Consider the following 18953-nt stretch of genomic DNA (forward strand, 5'->3'; position numbering starts at 1 on the left):
CCTATGTCTTCAAAATGTAACAAATTTAAATGTTACATTTTAATCTGTCAAGGCTACATTAGAAAAAACTGTAATAAAAGTTACAACTCTAATGTCTTTTCTTTTAAACCACTAGACAATTAGCAATCCACTGACTAGAATGAAAGAAGATCTTAAAGACAAAAAGTTAACTTACATTGTGTCAAATCTAGCATGAAACAATATTAATGCTCTTTCTGTTCACCTTGTCATCTCAGGAGGATTTCTAGCTCTTTACATACTTACTCTATCTGAACACTTCCGTTCCTCAATCGTAACAAGAAAGTGAGGAGGAGTAATACAGGTATGTCTTGAGCTTCAGCAGAACCTATCTTAGAGCATAGTTCCTTTACACAGTTCGAGACATCCCAGGTCAATCATGTACCTTAAATCACAATCCCAAACAAAACTAATGTAACAATCTATGACAACATTTACCAAAGGTTTACCATGCACTCAGAAATATGGAGAGATATAACTAGACAAAACACTGTCCCTGTGCTCAGAGAACCTGCAATCTAATTGGATGAAAGACCACAGTTTTCTTAAACATGTATGGAAATGGAACAATTAACTCCAAAAATACACATCAATCCAGCATTTAAATGATAATAAAACAACTTTTGCAAGAACTATAAACATGCTACTTCATTCAGAATTTAATTTCTGTCAGCCAGGCGCGGTGGCCCACGCCTGTAATCCCAGCACTTTGGGAGGCTGAGGCAGGCGGATCACGAGGTCAGGAGTTTGAGACCAGCCTGACCAACATGGTGAAACCCTGTCTCTATTAAAAATACGAAAAAATTAGCTGAGCGTAGTGGCGCATGCCTGTAACCCCAGCTACTCAGGAGGCTGAGGCAGGAGAATCGCTTGAACCTGGGAGGCGGAGGTTGCAGTGAGCCGAGATTGCGCCATTGCTCTCCAGCCTGGGCAACAAGAGCAAAATTCCATCTCAAAAAAAAAAAGAAAGAAAACTGATTAAGCTGGACTTCACTGATATTTAAAACTTCTGCTCTGTGAAAGACACTGTCAAGAGAATGAGAATATCAAAAACCAGAAAAAAAATTTGCAAAAGATAACTATTATCCAAAATATACAAAGAACTCTTAAAACTCAGTAAGAAAACCACTCAACTGAAAAATGGGCAAAAGATCTGAACAGACACCTCACCAAAGAATATATATAGGTGGTAAATGAGCATATGAAAAGACGTTGAACATCTTTTCAAACGTGGGGGGGTGGCTCGCGCCTATAATCCCAGCACTTTGGGAGGCCAAGGTGGGCTGATCACCTGAGGTCAGGAGTTCAAGACCAGCCTGGCCAACATGGTGAAACCCTGTCTCTACTAAAAATACAAAAATACACCATATATCATTAGGTAATTACAAATTAAAACAACGAGATACCACCACATACTTACTAGAATGGCTAAAATCCAAAACACTGACACTAACAAATGCTGTCAAGAATGTGGAGCAACAGGAACTCTCATTCATTGTTGGTGGGAATTCAAAATCATACCTGTAATCCCAGCACTCTGGGAGGCCGAGGTGGGTGGATTACTTGAGGTCAGGAGTTCAAGACCAGCCTGGCCAACATGGTAAAACCCCATCTCTACTAAAATTACAAAAAATTAGCCAGGTGTGCTGGCGGGTACCTGTAGTTCCAGCTACTTGGGAGGCTGAAGCACAAGAATCGCTTGAACCCAGGAGGTGGAGGTTGCAGTGAGCCAAGAATGTGCCACTGCACTCCAGCCTGGGCAACGGAGTGAGACTCCATCTCAAAAAAAAAAAAAAAAATCCTTACACCCGTATAGTGTGGGAATTTTTTTCTAATTGCAACAAGTTGCAAAGAACTAAGATGTCCTTCAGTAGGTGAATGGATAAACTGTGGTACATCCAGACAATGGAATATTATACAGCTCTAAAAACAAATGGGCTATAAAGCCACAGAAAGACACAGATGAACCTTAAATGCGTATTACCAAGTGAAAGACAACCTGAAACAGTTACATAATGTATGATTCCAACTATATGACATTCTAGAAAAGGCAAAACATGAAGACAGTAAAAAGATCGAGGGGTTGCAAGAGTTAGAGGGAAGGGATGAATACAAACAGCAGGGAGGAGTTTTAGAGCAGTGAAATCACTGTGTGCTATTATGATAGATACTTTTCATTATAAATTTGTCAAAGCTCATAGAATCTACAGAGTGAATCCTAACGTAAATTATGTACTTTGGGTGATTATGTGTCAATGTTTGTTCATTAATTGTTAACAAATACACCACTCTGGGGAAGGATGTAGACAGTGGGGGAAACACGGGGGCAGCAGGTGTATGGGAACTCTCTGTATTTTCTGCTCAATTTTGTTGTGAACTTAACACTGCTCTAAAAAATAAAGTATTTTTAGGCTCAATACCTGTAATCCCACCATTTTCGGAGGCTGAGGTGGGCGGATCACCTGAGATCAGGAGTTCAAGACCAGCCTGGTCAACATGATGAAACCTTGTCTCTACCAAAAATACAAAAGTTAGCCGGGAGTCATGGTGGGCGCCTGTAATCCCAGCTACTGGGGAGGCTGAGGCAGGAGAATCACTTGAACCTGGGAGGCAGAGGCTGCAGTGAGCCGAGACCACACTACTGCACTCCAGCCTGGGAAACAGAGCAAGACTCTGTCTCAAAAAATAATAATAATGGAGAGTATTTAAAAGGACACATGGCTGGAGCGGTAGGAACCACTGCTGTAATCCTAGCATCTTGGGAGGCCTAGGAGTTCAAGATCAGCCTGGGCAACATAGTGAGACTCCATCTCTACAAAAAATTGTTATAAAGTTAGCCGGGTATGGTGGCACACGCCTGTAGTCCCAGCTAGGCTGAGGTGAGAGGATCACTTGAGCCTGGAAGGTCAATCCTGCAGTGAGCTATGATCCCACCACTGCACTACAGCCAAGTGAAAAAGCAAAATCTTGTCTCCAAAAAATATATTTATATCCTTAAGAGGGCATAAAAACCCCTTCATGACTAATTGATTTTTGGTTTTTAACAGAGAGGGTCTTACTCTGTGGCCTAAGCTAGAGTGCAGTGGCATGATCATGGCTCACTGCAACCTCAACCTCCCAGACTCAAGTGATCCTCCCACCTCAGCCTCCAGAGTAGCTGGGACTACAGGCGCACATCATTACACCAAGCTATTTTTTAAATTTGTATTAGAGACAAGGTCTCATACATTGTCCAGGCTAATCTTGAACTCCAGGCCTCAATCTTCTCGACTCAGCCTTCCAAAGTGCTGGGTTTACAGGCATGAGCCAATGCACATAGCCATGATTAATCTTTTAAGTATCTTCTCAGCTACTCTTCCAAATATATACGTCAAGAATATCCTATAATATTTCCCTTTAATAATTTATTATCTTTCACTAAAGCATAGAAATGTACTTTACTATGGAAAAACCATTTTCATCTCTTGATATTTATACCTAGTTCTCTCACATATATGAAAATGTAGGCCGGGCGCCATGGCTCACGCTTGTAATCCCAGCACTTTGGGAGGCCGAGGCGGGCGGATCACGAGGTCAAGAGATCGAGACCACGGTGAAACCCCGTCTCTACTAAAAATACAAAAAATTAGCCGGGCGTGGTGGCGGACACCTGTAGTCCCAGCTACTCGGAGAGGCTGAGGCAGGAGAATGGCGTGAACCCGGGAGGCGGAGCTTGCAGTGAGCCGAGATTGCACCACTGCACTCCAGCCTGGGCGACAGAGCCAGACTCCGTCTGAAAAAAAAAGAAAAAAGAAAAAAGAAAAAGAAAATGTACCAGGTCGGGTATGGTTGCTCACGCCTGTAATCCCAGCACTCTGGGAGGCCAAGGCAGGTGGATCACCTAACGTCAGGAGTTTGAGACCAGCCTGGCCAACATGGTGAAACCCCGTCTCTACTAAACATACAAAAATTAGTTGGACATGGTGGTGGGTACCTATAATCCCAGCTACTCGGGAGGCTGAGGCAGGAGAATTGCTTGAACCCAGGAGGAGGAGGCTGCAGTGAGCCAAGGTTGCACCACTGCACTCCAGCCTGGGCGACAGAGCGAGAATCCATTAAAGAAAGACAGAAGGAAAGGAAGGAAGGAAATGTACTGCACTTCCAAAATTTGAGTCTCAGTCCCTCTCCCTCTCTTACATCTGAAATACTAGCCAAATCCTTAGAACCCAAGCCTCTCATCTGAAAAAATGGTGACCATAAAGGCTTACCTATCTTTAAGTGGAGGGCTAAAACTGATCACTTCAAAACCCAAGTCCTATAATTAACATCACAAACACCTGCCAGCTTGACGTAACATCAACTTAAGTTTTGTACAGAGCTTTAGGTAAAGAACACTAACTTCATTGAATCCTCAGGTACCTTCCCTCTTAAAGTACCCCATATATCCTTTTTTTTTTTTTTTGGAGACAGAGTCTCGCTCTGTTGCCCAGGCTGGAGCGCAACAGCAGATCTCACCTCACTGCAACCTCCACCTCCTGGGTTCAGGTGATTCTCCTGCCTCAGCCTCTTAAGTAGCTGAGACTACAGGCGTGTACCACCACACCCAGCTAATTTTTGTATTTTTGATAGAGACAGGGTTTCACTATGTTGGCCAGGCTGGTCTCAAACTCCTGACCTCATGATCCACCTGCCTCGGCCTCCCAAAGTGCTGGGATTACAGGCATGAGCCACGGCACCTGGCCTCCATTTTTATGAATAAGAATCTGTGTCAGCCGGGTGCAGTGGCTCACACCTGTAATCCCAGCACTTTGGGAGACAGAGGTGGGCGGATCACGAGGTCAGGAGATCCTGACCAACATGGTGAAACCCCGTCTCTACTAAAAAGACCAAAAAAAAATTAGCCAGTTGTGGTGGTGCGCACCTGTAATCCCAGCTACTCAGGAGGCTGAGGCAGGAGAATTGCTTGAATATTGGAGGCAGAGGTTGCAGTGAGCCGAGATCTCGCCACTGCACTCCAGCCTGGGCGACACAGTGAGACTCTGTCACAAAAAAAAAAAATCTGTGCCTTCAGGAGAGGTGAAACACCTCGTCCAGGGTCACAAGGCTAGGAAGTGAACCGCAGTTCTGATTCCAGTGCCCTCTCGCTAATGCACCACAACCTTCCATGATTATAAACACATTGCCCAAGATTATCAGGTTATAAAACAGACTAGCTAGCTACCACTGATACTACCTCCTAAACAAGTCCCCAAAAGTTTGCTTCACTCCAGACTCCCCTGCTATACCCCTATTCCAAGCCACCATTATTTGTCACTCGGATTACTGCAGAGACTAAGTGATCTAGCACTTCCACTCTATCCACTATCCTTACACAGAATAAAATTAAAACTCCCCAGCCTTACTTACAAATTTTTACATAAAGTGACTTTCTGTTCCTTTTACAAGTCAAGATCATTCTCCCTTTAGGGGCTTTGTATTAGAAATCTCCTCTGCCTAGAATGTTATTTCCCCAGATTTTCCACATGTCATTCTTGTCATTGAGATCTCAGTTTAAATGTCACCTCCCAAAGATTTTCTCTGACCACTCAGGCATTCTCCATCACATCACCGTACTTGAATTTTCTGCACAGCACTTATCACTATCTGACATTTCTTTCTGCATTTGTCTCTCCACACTAGAGAGTAAACAGAACACAATTAGCAAAGACTTTGTCTTGTTCACAGATGTATCCCAACATCTAGTATACGTGCTTTCTAACACACTTAACATTGAACAGATTATATGTTTTGTATGCAATCATCTTTTCAACAGTATTTTATGTAATCTTTTAGAAAATCCTAAGCAACTTCAAATCACATAGCAGGTGCCCAATAATAAAAAAAAAAAAATGTACTAAAATAATTTCTATATGCCTTCAACACTTCTAATATATACCACAAATATCCCTGACATATCTTCCCAATACACACTCACAGTTGCACAGTTGGGGAGGGGTGGGTAATGGCTCGCCACATCTGTAAAGATGATCCACACTTAAGGAGATCACTCCTCCCTTCTAATTCCCAGCCCCAGGGGAAGGTGAGGATCAAATGCTAAGAGTGCCTTTCCAACCTCATCCGCATGCTTTGGCTATACGGTAGCCTCTGCTAGTCCCTAAAGAGCACATATAATTTTCATGTCTCCATGCCTTCACTCGTCACAGGATGCTTGCCTACTCCTATTCCCCTTCTTACCCAGTTTTATATACCTAGAAATCGGGTACTCCTCCTTCAAGGACCAGCTCAAATGTTCCCACCTCGGTAAAGCCCATCCTGACCAATCCCAATCTCATGCTACTGAATAAACTTAGTCCTTTTATTTTTTTCTTTTTTTGAGACAGTCTTGCTCTATCACCCAGGCTGGAGTGCAGTGATGCGATCTCAGCTCACTGCAACCTCCATCTCCCAGGTTCAAGCAATTCTCATGCCCCAGCCTCCCAAGAAGCTGGGATTATGGGCATATGCCATCATGCCCAGCTAATTTTTGTGTTTTTGGTGGAGATGGGGTTTCGCCATGTTGGCCAAGGCTGGTCTCCAACTCCTGGCCTCAAGTGATCTGCCCACCTCAGCCTCCCAAAGTGCTGGGATTACAGGAATGACCCACCGTGCCAGGCCTTTAATCCCTTCTTTACCACTTCAAAACAAACTTCTAAAATAGTTCTTAGTTTACTGGATTATGATTTGTTTCTAACACTCAACTGTGAAAAACTCATTATGTCCCTAAACAGTATCTGCACGTAACCATTGCTTATTAATCATTTAGTCAATAAAAAGAAACTTAATATTCTGCTGGCATCAAAAGATAGTATTCCACAAAAAGTTTATTTAGTTCGGAAAACTGAACTAGTTCCCGTTTAAAAATAAACTTTAGCTCCATTAAATACCAAAAAGTGAAGTTAATTACCCACCACAAACAAAAGAGGAAAGGATTTAGCAGTGGTTTAAAAATCACAGAAGTGATGTCTTCAGAATTCCACTCACAAGTGTATTGTTCCAACTTTTACTGTGCAACACTAAGATCCTTTCCTTCTGCTGAATAGGGATAATTTCTTCATATATCCAGGGAATCCTGCCTTGCAATAAATCAACTTACAGTTGAGAATAATTACAGTGATGGCCTGCATAACCATGTGTCAATCAAAGACAGACTGTATATGTGACAGTGGTCCTATAAGATTATATAACAAAGCTGGAAAATTTGCCTTGTGACGTCAAAGCCATCACAATGTCATGGCACAACACATTCATTACTCACGTTTGTAGTGATGCTGGTGTAAACAAACCTACTGTGCTGGCAGTCTAGCTATGTGTAGCACGTAAAATTATATACAGTACGTAATACCTGATCATGATAATAAGTATGTTACCAGTTTGTTTACTATACTTTTTATTGTTATTTTACAATGTTACTCCTACTTACTTTAGAAAAAAAAAAAGTCTACTGTAAAGAAGCCCTAGGCAGGTCCTTCAGGAGGTATTCTAGAAGGCACTGTTATCATAGATGATAGCTCTACGCATGTTATTGCCCCCAAAGACCTTCCAGTGGGACAAGATGTACAGGTGGAAGACAGTGATACTGATGATCCTGACCCTGTGTAGGCCTAAGCTAATGTGTGTCCTAGTTTTTAATAAAAAAAAGCTTATAAGGTAAGGATCTAAAGAAACAAAATATTTTTGTGCAGCTACACAATGTGTTTGTGTTTTAAGTGTTACTACAAAAGTCTAAAGTTTTTTTAAAAATTAAAAATTTATAAAGTTAAAAAGTTACAATAAGCTAAGATTAATTTATTTTTGAAGAAAATTTTTTAAATAAATTCAGTGTAGCCAAAGTGTTCACTGTCTATAAAGTCTACACTGGTGTATAGTAATGTCCTTGACATTCATTCATCACTCACTCACTGACTCACCCAGAGCAACTTCCAATTTTGCAAGCCCTATATAGGTGTACCATTTTTTATCTTTTACACCATATTTCTATTGTGCTTTTTCTATGTTTATGTTTACACTCATGAATACTTATCTTTGTGTTAGAAAAACACCACAGTATTCAATACAGTAACATGCTATATACAGTGTTTATGGCCTAGGAACAACAGGCTATAACCCATGGCCTACTGTGTAGTAGGCTATGCTATCTAGGTTTTGTCTAAGTAGACTCTACGATGTTCGCACAATGACAAAATCACCTAACAATGCATTGCTCAGAACATTTAAGCAACGCGTGACTGTGCACTGCTAAAACTAAGTGTATTTCAACAAATGATGCAGGGACAACTAGACAGCCACATGCAAAAAAACCGAGTTGGACCTCTGACTCAAATTATACACAAAGCTCGACTCAAAACAATCAGAGGCCTAAATTTGACAGCTAAAACTAAGAAACTCTTAGAAGAAAACATAAATTGTCATGACCCTGGGTTAGGCAAAAGCACAAGTGACAAAAGAAAACATAGATAACTAGACTTCATCAAATTAAAAACTTTTGTGCTTCAAAAAACACCATAAAGAAGGTGAAAAGACAACCCACATACAGAAGAAAGTATTTGCAAATATAGGAAGGGAATTGTATCCAGAATACATAAAGAACTCTTGCAAAAAATCACCAACAAAAAGACAACCCAAATGAAAAATGGGCAAAACACTGAAATAAACACCTCTCTAAACAAGATATGCAAATGACCAAGAAGAACATGAAAAGATGCTCAACATCATTAGTCATTAGGGAAATGCAAATAAAAACCAGGAGATGCCATTCCACTAGAATGACAATTAAAAAAAAAAAAACACAATAACAAGTGTTGATTAGGATGTAGAGAAATGGAACATATATTTCTGGCAGAAATGTAAAACAGGCAGGGAGCGGTGGCTCACGCCTGTAATCCCAGCACTTTGGGAGGCCGAGGCGGGTGGATCACTTGAGGTCAGGAGTTTGAGACCAGCCTGGTCAACATAATGAAACCTCGTCTCTACTAAAAAAATACAACTTAAAAATATAAAAATTAGCCAGGCATGGTGGTGCGTGCCTGTAGTCCCAGCTACTCAGGAAGCTGAGACATGAGAATCACCTGAATCCGGGAGGCGGAGGTTGCAGTGAGCCGAGATCACGCCACTGCACTCCAGCCTGGGCAGACAAAGTAAGACTCTGTCTCAAAAAAAAAAAAAAGTAAAATGATGCAACTACTTTGGAAAACAGGCAGGATGTTCCTCAAAGGTTAAATATAATTAGCATACGATCCAGCAATTCCATCTATAGGTATATATCCAAGAGAACTAAAAACTTACATCCGAACAAAAACTTGTACACAAATGTTCACAGCAGGATAGTAGCCAAAAAGTGGAAAAAATCTAAATGCCCATCAATCAATGAATGGATAAACAAAATGCTGTTTATACAATGAAATATTAGCCAGCCATAAAAAGGAATGAAGTACTGACACATGCCACAACATAAACCTTGAAAACATTATAAGTGAAAAAAGCCACATAAACGGTCATATATTGTACAATTCCATTTATGACACATCCAGAATAGGCAAATCTAGAGAGACAAAGTAGATTAGTGGTGCCAGGAGCTGAGGCAAGGGGGAAATTGAGTACAGAGTTTCTTTTTGGGGTCATGAAAATGTTCTAGGATTATATAGTGGTTGGTAATGGCTGTACAACTCTGTAAGTATACTAAAAACTACTGAATTGTATACTTTAAAGGGGTGAATTTTATGGTATATGAAATATACCTCAATGAAGCTTTTTTTTTTTTTTAGAAAAAACTGGAAAGATATGCAACTGATTCCAATTAATATCATGCATTCAAATATTTTTTATTTATATGAATTAAAACCACCCACATTATGGCCAGGCACGGAGGCTCAAGCCTGCAGTCCCAGCACTTTGGGAGGCCAAGGCGGGCGGATCACTTGAACTCAGGAGTTTGACACCAGCCTGAGTAACGTACCAAGACCCCATCTCAAAAAAAAAAAAAAAAAAGAAAGAGACCACCCACATTAAAAATTGACTTGACAAAGGATGAAAAACCAAAACTGTGGTGTGTTAGTTCAGGAGTGAGAGGGACAGTTTGCCCTCAATATATGAACAATAAAAATAACGAAAATTCTTTTTTTTGGAAGAGATAGGGTCTTGCTATGTTGCCCAGTTATACGGTTTGGCTTGGTGTCCCCACCCAAATCTCATCGCCAATTGTAATCCCCATGTGTCGAGGGAGGGACCTGGTGGGAAGTGACTGGATCATGGGGGCGGTTTCCCCTATGCTGTTCTTGAGATACTGCGTGAGTTCTCAGGAGATCTGATAGTTTAAAAGCGTGGCACTTCCCTCGCTCACTCTCTCTCTCCTGCCTTGTGAAGAAGGTGCTTGTTTTCTCTTAGCCTTCTACCATAAGTTTCATGAAGCCTCCCCAGTCATGAGAAACTGTAAGTCAATTAAGCCTCTTTTCTTTATAAATTACCAATCTCAGGTAGTTTTTTTTTTTTCTTCTGAGGCAGGCTGGAGTGCAGTGGCACAATCTCGGCTCACTGCAACCTCCACCTCCTGGGTTCAAGATTCTCCTGCCTCAGCCTCCCAAGTAGCTGGGATTACAGGTGCGCACCACCATGCCCAGCTAATTTTTTTGAATTTTTAGTAGAGACACGGTTTCACCATGTTGGCCAGGTTGGTCTCCAACTCCTGATCTTGTGATCCACCTGCCTTGGCATCCCAAAGTGCTGGGATTACAGGTGTGAGCCACAGTGCCTGGCCTCAGCTAGTTTTTTTTGTTTGTTTTTGAGACAGAGTCTCGCTCTATTGCCCAGGCTGGAATGTAGCTCGGCTCACTGCAACCTCTGCCTCCTGGGTTCAAGCAATTCTCCTGCCTCAGCCTCCCGAGTAGCTGAGACTACAGGCGCGTGCCACCATGTCCAGCCAATTTTTGTGTTTTTAGTAGAGACAAGGTTTCACCATGTTAGCCAGGATGGTCTTGAACTCCTGACCTTGTGATCTACCCACCTAGGCCTCCTAATGTGCTGGGATCACAGGAGTGAGCCACTGCGCCCGGCTGGTAGTTCTTTATAGCAATGTGAAAACAAACTAATACACCCAGGCTGGACTCGAATTCCTGGGATCAAGCGATCCTCCCACTTGAGCCTCCCAAGTAGCTGGGACTACAGCCACATGCCACCACGCCCGGGTAGTAGTTTATTTTTTTCATTACTAAAAAATTTAGGGACAGGTGCAGTAGCTCACCACGGCTAAATACAAAAATTAGCCAGGCAAGGCCGGGCATAGTGGCTCAAGCCTGTAATCCCAGCACTTTGGGAGGCCGAGGCAGGCAGATCACGAGGTCAGTTCGAGACCAGCCGGGCCAACACGGTGAAACCCCATCTCTACTAAAAGATACAAAAAAATTAGCCGGGCATGGTGGCATGTGCCTGTAATCCCAGCTACTCAGAAGGCTGAGGCAGGAGAATTGCTTCAAGCCAGGTGGTGGAGGTTGCAGTGAGCCGAGATCATGCCATTGTACTCCAGCCTGGGCGACAGAGAGAGACTCTGTCCTAAAAAAAAAAAAAAAATTAGCCAGGCATTGGGGCATGCATCTATAGTCTCAGCTACTGGGGAGGCTGAAGTGAGAGGATACCTTGAGCCCGGGAAGTCAAGGCTGCAGTGAGTTGTGATCATGCCATACACTCCAGCCTGGGCAACAGAGTGAGACCCTATTAAAAATAATAATAATAAATATATATATACATACATAAAATCTGGGCTCAGGGGTTCATGCCTATAATCCCAGCACTTTGGGAGGCCAAGGCAAGAGGATTGGTTGAGCCCAGGAATTCAAGACCAGCCTGGGGGCAATATAGGGAGACCTTGTCTCTACAAAAAAATTTTTTAAAAAGCCAGGCACAATGGTACACATCTGTAGTTCCAGCTACTTGGGAGGCTAAGGTGGGAGGACAGTTTGGTGAGCCATGATCTGCACTGCACTGCGGCCTGGGAGACAGAGCAAGACCCTGTCTCAAAAAAAAAATTTTTTTTTAATTTAATTCACTAGACAGCAGAAAAAAAAAAAATCTTTATATTCAATTTACCTGGCCAACCCCCATTTTAAAATTCAAACTTATGGCTCCTGTCAAAAACTTCATGGAATTAACCAAAATACCACCCTTCCAAAAAGCAAAGAATGCTTATGGATCCAGATTTTTCGGGTAGTGAAATCACTGGTATAATTCTATGAAAATACCTTTTACAAATCTAGTAGCCTAAGTAAAAATGCCTACTATTTCTGAAAAGTTTATGAACAGTCATTTTAACTTCAATGATGCTAAAAGGTTTCTGACACTTGAAAAGAAATAGTTTTTATATACTTTCTAAAAATGAATTTCAAGGGGAAAAATATTTTATTGAACTGGAGAAAGAGGACAGGTTTCCACATAGAGGCAGTAGGTAAGTCAAGATGGTTTAGTGCCAAGAGACTATGTACCCATAAAACACCATATCTCCTACTCATACAACACAAGAGAAACACACACACCTATTTTCCAAATGCATCAGCATTCACCTATGTACTACATAATTACATGTATTATCCTTGGTATACAAAAATTCTGTGGACCAGCTTATTTTTCATCCAAGACTGTGACAGGTAGCAGTAGTGAATCACATATTCTCCTGTCTCATCTGCCTTATCATCAGTGACACACGCTGCCAGCATCTGAGGCTAAAAATACAAACTGAGGCTACAGATTATTTTCTCCTTCCCATGATGCTAAATGTTACCTCCATACAATATGGAACGACCAAACTTAGCATCCAAGACCCAAGTAACTGCCCCAGACCCAAATCTGAAGTAAACCAGAAAAACATGATATTTAATTTTTATTTTAATAATATAACACAAACACTATCAAAATGCTGAACATCCTCTACAGGGCAAAGAAGTATGCTGATAATAGATATAAACATACCAACCAAATTTTTAAAGAGACAGCCATAATTTCAAGTATTTGTCTCATAAATCATAAAGTCCCAGAAACACCAATACTTAACTACAGTACAAACTGCATATCCTAGAATACCTCTATAACCAAAAATACTTTGTCAGACCATGTATTCATATTTTCAGTGCTGAATATATGGTCTCCATAGATAGATACAGGGTATAGAGTTATACCCATTTGGCAGAAGTCTTAAAAAACTAGTTGGGAAGCAAAATAGAAACATAAAAAGATAAACTGAAATCAAGGCTAGCATATTCTAAGAAAAGAAAGTCTCACACAAGAGAAGACTGAATAGATCCCTTGGGTTAAAGTAGTCAAAAAGGCTTCTCTAGAGACAGGACCTCTCTTGGCCCACAACATTGTCTCCATGAATACAAGCAGAAGAGGATTTCAAACAGAAAGAATGGCATAAAGAAAGGTAAGAGGAGGGACTTCATAGGAACAACAAGCAAGTTAGTGTGGCTAGAGTTGGGGATTCACAAATAAATTAGAGTTAGGACTGAAGAATGGATCAGTGCCAGACTACAGAGAAACTTGAACACCACACCAAGAAGCTTGAACTTTATTTTGCCTGTATAAAGGAGTTTTCTGTAAGTCTTTATGTTGTGATGTGAGGAGGTAAGAGTGTTCAAATGTGCAAGTATTTACCCAAAGCATAAGTGGAGCACAAATATTCCAAATCGAATACCAAATCAATGAGAGGATAAGTATTCAAAGCCCAGACACAAGAGATTATTATTGGAAAGGAAGAGGCAAGCAGCAATGCCCAAATAATAAAACTGAACCAAATCAGGCCGAGTGTGGTGGCTCACGCCTGTAATCCTAGCCTCTGGGAGGCCGAGGCAGGCAGATGATCATCTGAGGTCAGGAGTTCGAGACCAGCCTAGCCAACATGGTGAAACCCTGTCTCTAAAAATACAAAAATTAGCCGGGCATGGTGGCACGCGCCTGTAATCCCAGCAGCTACTCGAGAGACTGAGGCAGAAGAATCGCTTGAACCCGGGAGGCGGAGGTTGTAGTGAACCGAGATCACGCCACGGCACTCCAGCCTGGGCAACAGAGTGATGAGACTAGGTCTCAGAAAAAAAAAAAGGGGGGCGGGGCGGGCACAGTGGCTCACGCCTGTAATTCCAGCACTTTGGGAGGCCGAGGCGGGCGGATCACAAGGTCAGGAGATTGAGACCATCCTGGCTAACACGGTGAAACCCCGTCTCTAATAAAAATACAAAAAATTAGCTGGGCGTGGTGGCAGGCGCCTGTAGTCCCAGCTACTCGGGAGGATGAGGCAGGAGAATGGCGTGAACTCGGGAGGCGGAGCTTGCAGTGAGCGGAAATCGCACCACTGCACTTCAGCCTGGGCGACTGAGCGAGACTCCATCTCAAAAAAAAAAAAAAAAGGAGGAGGAGAGGAAAAAAGAAAAACCTGAACCAAATTAATAGTGGTCTACTTTTGTTTTATTTTGAAATGGAGTCCCGCTCCGTTGCCCAGGCTGGAGTGCAGTGGCTGGAGCTCGGCTCACAGCAACCTCCGCCTCCGGGGTTCAAGAGATTCTCTTGCCTCAGCCTCCCGAGTAGCTGGGACTACAGGCACACGCCACCATGCCCGGCTAATTTTCTTGTATTTTTAGTAGAGACAGGGTTTCACCATGTTGGCCAGGCTGGTCTAGAACTACTGACCTCAGGCGATCCTCCCGCCTCAACCTTCCAAAGTGCTGGGATTACAGGCATGAGCCACCGGCCCGGCCAGTGGTCTACTTTTGTAATTCACATTTAAAGTTTACATTTATTATAAAGCACATGGACAATCTCTCACTGTATCAACTGCACATATGAAGCAATCTGCCTCATATATGGTACAACTAGATCATGAGTTCCAAAACTATGTTAATCCTCAGACTTTAAATGTGACATGCCGGGCCGGGCGCAGTGGCTCACGCTTGTAATCCCAGCACTTTGGGAGGCCGAGGCGGGCGGATCACGAAGTCAGGAGATCGAGACCACGGTGAAACCCCCGTCTCTACTAAAAATACAAAAAATTAGCCGGGCGTGGTGGCGGGCGCCTGTAGTCCCAGCTACTCGGAGAGGCTGAGGCAGGAGAATGGCGTGAACCGGGAGGCGGAGCTTGCAGTAAGCCGAGATTGCGCCACTGCACTCCAGCCTGGGCGACAGAGCGAGACTCCGTCTCAAAAAAAAAAAAAAAAAATGTGACATGCCATAACCCCTATCAGTGTACAGACACGGATCAAGGCCATGAGCTTAAAATATATCACCATGAATGAGTTCATCATACCCAAGCACATTTCAAGAGTAAATAAATGGGTGTCCCAATGCTCTGAGGCATTAATAAAAGGTATTGAAACAGTAACAGAAATAAAATCCCTCATGACATTCAAATGACACCCTCCTCAAAAGAGCAAAATGTGTCATTACTGTCCTACTATCTCGTAAACCCCCAACAGCCCAATAAAAACAATGTTATGAAATTTTAGTATAGACTGCCTATCTTTAGAGCCAAAAGTCAAGAGGATTCTAAATTTTTTTAGAACTACCTCATTTAATTCAAAATAATAACAACGAGACAAGATCCAGCTTTATTTCTCCCATAGTTCAGATGACTTTCCCAAGAGCCTTGGTACAAGCCAAGATCAAAATTCCTTATGGTTTCCCCTGGCTTATGGTTTGTACACTGAGTCATCCATGTTTGACCAAAACAGGGGTACTGCTGGATGCTGCACAAGTGATAAACAAGTTAACTATGTTTTAGTTAAAACACAGGTAAAGAAATCACTCATTACATAATAGGTCCCAGAGTTAAAGATTTCTCTCAGGCCAAGCGCGATGGCACACGCCTATAATCCAGGACTTTGGGAGACCGAGACGGGCAGATCACCTGAAGTCAGGAGTTCGAGACCAGCCTGACCAACATGGAGAAACCCCATCTCTACTAAAAATACAAAATTAGCCAGGCGTGGTGGCGCATGCCTGTAGTCCCAACTACTCGGGAGGCAGAGGCAGGAGAATCGCTTGAACCTGGGAGGCGGAGGTTGCGGTTAGCCGAGATAGCGCCACTGCACTCCAGCCTGGGTAACAAGGGCGAAACTCCGTCTCAAAAACAAAAACAAAAAATTATCTCCAATTGTGTTCCTAAAACGGTATTTTTGCATATTAGATTTATTAACATCATCATAAACACGGTGAAACCAAAATACTGGTAAGATGGGGCGGCGCTTAAATCGATAGTCTACGGAGTTACAGAAAAGGGTAATCAACTGACTGAAATACAAAATTCTCAGCAAGAGTTTTAAAACACCAGCGTATCTCAAAGATAATGGGCCGGTTCAAACTTCCAGGCTTAACCTAAACTGCCTGTCCCTTGCGCTTAATGCCAGCATTCACTACAGTTCTTTTGTCTGTGAAATGACCCGCACCAAACCACAGCAGAGAAAAAACAGATTCTTGCACTGAACACACGTTACTGCGAGCAGGAGGGGTAGACGAATCTTTCCACCAGCTCCAGCTCCTCCTCCCCACCCGCCTCGTCGTCCCCCACCTTTATTCTCCTAGAAATGGCAACTGGAGGCCACCGCAGGAGGTGGAAAGCAAGCGGCCGAGGGACTGAAATACAAGTTTGGAGATACCAGAACCAACTTGTGGCGATGGACCCAAGTGTTTACGGCCTATTGCGGAGTGGGAGCGAAACCCCACTCGCCGACCCGTCTCCGGCAGGAAAAGAAGTTGTGGGGAAATCTAGCGGAAGAGCGGCGGTGGGACCGGCACCGCGTCCAGCCACGGGCGACCGGCGGTCGGTAAACAAGCTGGGCGGACCCGCCCTCCCACAGCCCCCGGGCCGTCCCCGCACCCGGAGCGCCCAAGATGGAAGCGCCGACAGCGGCGGCCCGGGCCCCTGCCCTCCCTGCGCCTGCGACGCGGACGCCCCTGGGGCGCCAGGCGGGCGGACAGCCCGGGAGGCCCGGCAACCTGGGCGCCGCCTAGGAGCGAGGGGCCAGGCAGGCCGCGGTGGGGCGCCCCCCGGGGCCCGGTTACCTGGCGGCGGCGGCTCCTCCTCCAGCTCCTGCTCCTCCTCCCCGTCCGACGGGCGCTTGGCGGCGGCGGCGGCAGCGGCGGCGGCGGCGACTCCCCGCGCAGCCCGCGGCGACGAGTCGAGCCCGGCCCCTCTCCGCCTCCCTCCGCGCCGCCGCCCGCTCCGCTGCTGCCGCCTCCGCCCTCTCCCCTCAGTCAGGACATGGTCTCCGAGGGTCCGCGCGCTGCTCCCGGCTGCCGGAGGCCGGGGGAGAGGGGCGGAGAGGAGGCGCGGAGGCTGGGGAGCCCCGGGGGGCGGGGGCAGTGAGGTGTGGGAGGCGGCCACGGGCGCTGCGGACCCCTAATGGCGGCGGCCGAGGGACCCGTAGCCAAATAAACGCCGCGGCGAGCGGCACAACGTCAAGGCAGGACCCCGCCGCACGCCGCCCTGTCATTGGCCCCGGGGCCGCCGCGGCGCAGCCAATGAGCGACCGCCTCTTTCCGGGCTCAGGGGGCGGGTCGAAACAGGGTGACGTCAGCCGGCGCGCGGCCCCGATTGTGAGTCGGCGGCGCGCGTCGGCCCCGTGCCCTTTCCTTTCGGCGGCCGACTGCGGTTTTGAGGGTGCCGGACCGCCGCGGGGTGCGTGGCGCTCGGGGGCGCGGGCTGATGGCGGCCTGGAGGGCGTCCTCGGCGGTGTCTGGACGCGCGCTTTGCCTCTTCTCTGCGACAGATGCGCCAGAGTTTTAAGTTAACCCCCAGGTCTCACGTATCCTAAGTGATCTACGTATAACCTAGATGCTGCTTTACTTTTTCTTAGGGACTTTGAAGCTCTTCGTAAAACACCAGGGAAGACAAAGCTCTAGGTGCTTTGTGATGGTTCGATTTTTTAAATTTATGTTTTACAGTGTCCGATTTTTACCCCTGCCTTTGCTGGGGCTATCCACATATATGGATGTATATGTATATTTCTCGTTGCTCTCTGCATGGTACATGTGTGCGTACGTAGATAGACACGCGATGAAAAGTCATGAAGACCTTGCCTCTTGCTCTCCTCCACGACTTCTTGGCTCTAGTCTTGGGAAAATCCAACCTTCTTATGGCTGCCTTTTCTGTAAATTAGAAATCAGCCTTTCCTAATAAGCCTTATTTCTGTAAATAAGCCTTATTTCTGTAAATAAGCCTTACCTATCTTCAGGCCGAGGATAAATTACAGCTATGGAAAAAAATACTGCTTAGGAGAATCACCTGGAACTAAGTTCTAAACAGAATATGTGTATTTCTTTCTTTTTGTACTATAAAAATAACCAAATAGCCAAAATAAGCCAGCCATTTGTTAAAACCCCGTGAGCATGGGAAATTTTTCTAGCTAGAGAGCTTTCTTTCCCAGTGGGACTTTACCTTGTAGTTTTCATACTTAAAATTTTGTGAGGAGAAGAAAGAATTTGAAAGATCAAAAATGACAGCAACTCTTTAAAAGCTGTAAATTTAAAAGTTATCTATTAGAGAAAACCTATACTACTGCCAAAGGGCATTTAGCAGTTGGATACCTCAGGTTCAACAGGAGGACCATTATTCAGAGTTTAATCAGATTTTTAAAAATTGAATGGCACTTCATTTAGTAAAACTATTCATGGTGTTCTGGCTTTCTCTTTGCATAAATATGGTCAAGAATGTGTGTTTAGCTTCACTATGGCCAGCAAACAATGCTGTATCTTATAGATTCCCCTCTCCAACAACATATGTTATTGGCATATTTTATTCTCATAGCCATTCCTATAGTGTAGAGATTTTCGACAATTCTCGTCTGCCCAGAGCAACATTACTTATTCAATAAATTGAGTTTAAATTGCAGGTCTTTTGCCTGCAAAACTTAACATACATTCTCATATATATTTATATGTATGAGCTATAT

The 18953-nt window shown here is 44.1% G+C and overlaps 1 protein-coding gene across 1 annotated transcript in view; it reads right to left on the reverse strand.

Annotated features, from left to right (window-relative positions):
• Positions 1 to 17429, reverse strand: part of ZRANB1 (zinc finger RANBP2-type containing 1) — a 71372-nt gene extending 53943 nt beyond the window's left edge. The window contains exon 1 of the mRNA XM_003277773.4: positions 17065 to 17429. The gene's annotated coding sequence lies outside the window, so the exon portion shown is untranslated. The remainder of the gene's footprint in view (positions 1 to 17064) is intronic.
• Positions 17430 to 18953: the final 1524 nt, after the last annotated feature.

The sequence above is a fragment of the Nomascus leucogenys genome, chromosome 3 (assembly GCF_006542625.1).
Source record: "Nomascus leucogenys isolate Asia chromosome 3, Asia_NLE_v1, whole genome shotgun sequence".
Classification (NCBI taxonomy): Eukaryota; Metazoa; Chordata; class Mammalia; order Primates; family Hylobatidae; genus Nomascus; species Nomascus leucogenys.